Here is a 4,127-nt window from a genome sequence, read left to right on the forward strand (position 1 = left end):
CAAACCCCCAAACCCCTCATTTCAGAGACGGTCTCTCTCTCTCTCTCTCTCTCTCTCTCTCTCTCTCTCTCTCTCTCTCTCTCTATACTGACTCTTGCTCTCCCTTCTCTCTAGAACCTTCTGGTTCTCTCCTTCATCTCCGTTGAATCGACCGCCTCTCCGTCCACCTCCAGCCTCACTTCTCTCGACCACCAGCCACCGTGAAACCTTGTCTTGTTGATTCCCTCTATCTTCGAGACTCCAGAAGCCTCCACCATGCAAGATGGTCATCGGAAGCTCTGCCTGGTTTCTCTCCGACCTTTCTCTGATGGTTTATGGTTCGATGGTGTTGTGAGCATCATTATTAACGAGTTTCACAGCCAGGTTCGTTACCTCTCACTGGTTTATTATGAAACCCTAATTTTCTTAAAAACCTTGTCTTATTAAACGATTTTTAACTTATTCTTTTGTGTTTTACACTACTCTCTACTAGATCTTTTCGATTGTTCAAGTTTTCAAGGTTTTGTTCTTCTTTTAAAACTAGGGTTTCCTGAACCCTTTCGAAATCACTATATCTTCTTATTTTTTGAGTATTATGTGTTTATGTTTGTGTTATGTGCTTGTTGGTGTGATCTTCTGGTTACTCTCCGAGTTCCATGCTTTAATTTTGCTATTAGGGTTCCAGCCTTCTATTGATTCTGCGATTTCTTGCTTAGGGTTCTCTGATTTTCATGCCTATTGTGTTTTATAGGTCTAATTGTTCATCGTTTACCAAATATTCTGCTGATTTTGTGCATCTCTTCGAATCCCTGAATTTGTATATGTTTTCCTTAGAAGTTTTACACTAATTTTTGAATCACTTCCTTATTTGTGAAATGCTCTCCTTACTTAGTACTGATTCCCTGTGATTTTCAATTTCATCCGTGATTCTTTGAAGTAATTTGTGTGCACAATATGCTGTCCTTATACTTTCCTTACTTGAAATATTCTGTAAACTTTTACTAATCCTATTATGGAAATTCCAGTCTTGCAAATAATAATTTTCCTTATTTGATACAATTTGTACCCGTTTGAACTATGACTCCTTAATTGAAGGGAGTCCGAGTTTTTAATTGATTCTAATTGGTATTATTTCCATAACTATGATTAGTCTATACGTATTACCTTATTTTCACTTAATTTGAGAGCTATAAGTACCCCCATTCTCTTTTGCATTACACACTGATACATTGCACATCACACACAAGAACAAAAAAAAAGGTTCATTGCTCTGAACTCTCTCTTACACACATAAGCATACTCAGTGTTCTCTCTTGTTTTCTACACATCCTCTCCCGCTTTCCTGTTGATTACTGGTTACTCAGTCGGCTGAAAGCCAAGACTGATTGATCTTTGGGGGCTGCTCCATTATTCTACTGCTCTGTACATTGTTGATTGTTTGGCCTGCATACTACTGCTCACTTCCCTGCACACTACTGCTCTACACTATCTCATCGTTGACTGGTATGCCCTCTATTTGGTTTGTAGTATCCAAAACAATATGCTTTTATACATGTTGCACCTTATTTTGTTTCTTCTATGCTTTTACTTATGGTCCTGCTGTTCTTATTGCAACTAGCATGCCCTGTGTGATTATCCTTCTATTAATCCGGCATGCCTACTGGTTTGCTTAATGCATGTTCTCTCCTACTCCCTAGCCCCAGTACATTCTCAGCATGTGATCATGAGCCCTTTTGGTTGAAACCTGTTAACTGTCTAAGTTTTGAAGTGCTTTCCTTTGGTATCTAGGTGCAATTGTGTTATTACATGTGAACTACCTGCCCCCACTTCCCTTTTCCCTGTTTGTGTTTACTGCCCGAAATTATATGAGGTATTTTGGTTCTGAGTTTTGTCAAAACGGTCCCATTGTTTTTCTTTCAAAGCTGGTTCTACATGGATCATTCTTTTTTTTAGAAACTGCTTTTCAACTCAATTTCTTTAAAGAAAATTCTATCACACTCTCACTACTCATAGAGTTTAGGTTCTACCCCCTTTCGTGTAAGCATTGCCTTGGGTACCTTTGAGTGCCCATTGAACTTTGATGCACAAGGCTGGTAATTCCACACTGCACTTGTTCAAATAATTTTGTAATGTTTGGGTGCTGGTATTGGCCAACGACCTCCATTGGGCCCATAGGGAGCTTTGCCGCACCCAAACCATGGTCAAGACTGTGAAACTCGAAAGAAGTGAGGTTGGAAGATTGGGCCTGGTTGAAGGCTCCCTATAGAGTAGCTTCTTATTTTATTTTATTTTCATTATGTAATTCAGCTACCATGGTTTGTAATAATTTGTAAACAACTGATTGGGGTTATAGTGAAATTGGGAGGGATTATGCATGCTTAGTTTAATTAATGGGTAGAGAACATATCTATAGGGCTTTACTTACCAATTTGTTCAATAGAAGCCATGCGTAGGACATGCATCTTACACCTAGATATCCTGTTTTAGGCTGTTTACTTTGAGATTGTTATACTCACTTTGTAGTCAGATACTGATTAACGAACAACTGTTATGAAACTACTACCGCATTTAGAGACCATGCTTTAGGAGCTTTATGTGCATTAGACATCATGTTATTTAGGGTTGCAATTGCTGAATGCCTCACTAGCTGTTTAATTTAACAACAAAAGTTTGTTTGACTGCGTCTTCTCTTTAAAACTGGAATCAATATGCATGTTCACCACTTTTTTTTAAAAGACAAGAAGGCAATACATACATCGCCCAGGCAAGCTTTAGGCCCAATTATAATAAAGACGATTGATTTTGTTTTACTAGTTTCAAACTAAACCTTTTGACTTTCCCAACTCTTTTTATCTGTCTTTCCGAAAGTCCACTCTTTTACTGAAAATCTCTTTATCTGGAAACCTGTTTCGTATCTATATGCTCTCACTAATTTCCTGATTTTTGCTCCATTAAGTTTTTAAATTACTAGTTTACCTTTCTCCCCAGGATCACGTCATTTTGATACTTGTTTACTTAAACTATTGTATTTTCAAATCTCTACCTTTTTTTTTCAAACGATGTTTTAACAGTTCCCTCACCTTTACTTACTCAACTGTTTTCTTAGTTGTGTTTCTGCATGTCAAACGCTCTTCGGATCACTCAGTTGCGATTAAACCTCCTGCTAAAACTGATCTTTAAACTTGCGTTCTTTTAAGACCTTAAATGTGTTTGAGACGTGCTAATTACATGTTTACTTGTGAGGGATCTGTGAGCCTCTTATTTGCCTTTGTATGGTTCCTTTATGTGTAGTCCTACTTGTTATGTATGTCGCCTAGCATTTTGTCCTTTAAACCTAAGGGTTCAGCCTAGACCTTACTTTGTAGGAATAGTGGTCCTAAATACCCTCTAGTACTTATAGGACGGGACGGGTAATAGCACGCAATAAGCATTTGTGACCAATCCACACGTTTAAATAACCTTTACGGGGTGGGAAGGGTAGAATATAGAGATGATGACCGATGCGCTAATATCACGTGCGACCCCTCTTTAAGGAGTGATTGCTGGGTATTGCATTGATGTGATCCATATTAATCATAAACCTAGGATCCCTTTTCCTTTGTTTGTCTTTGTTTGCACTCTTTAGAATTGTTTAGACCTTTCAAATCTCTGCTCTCTTTCTACTTACTTTCACAAGTTTCAATTTAATTGCAAGTCCTTATTTGAGCCTTGATTGATTATTTGTAAAGTCACAACATAGCATGGCCGGGAACCACACTAGTGGATCTTGAGGGGTGCCTAACACCTTCCCCTCGAGATTATTTCTAGCCCTTACCCGAACTCTGGTTTTCCCAATTCAAAACCCTTAGTGTCCTAATGCACTTAATCATTAGGTGGCGACTCTTCAATTTGCAAAACCCAATTCCCAAACGGGAATAGAGTTGTCTTCGCAAATGTCGTAAACCCGATTTCGCTTTAGAAAAAGGGGGCGTCGACAGCGTGGCGACTCCGCTGGGGATTCTTTAGGCTTTTACCACTTCATGTTATATGTGACTTTATTATTTTCTTTATTGCTTTGTTTAATACCTTTATTCGAAACTAACTTGTCTTTTTTGTTTCTTTTTCTTTAACGCTTTCATTTACTGCTTTCTTTCAATACCGTTGTAATT

Source organism: Nicotiana attenuata, unplaced genomic scaffold (assembly GCF_001879085.1).
Source record: "Nicotiana attenuata strain UT unplaced genomic scaffold, NIATTr2, whole genome shotgun sequence".
Taxonomy (NCBI): domain Eukaryota; kingdom Viridiplantae; phylum Streptophyta; class Magnoliopsida; order Solanales; family Solanaceae; genus Nicotiana; species Nicotiana attenuata.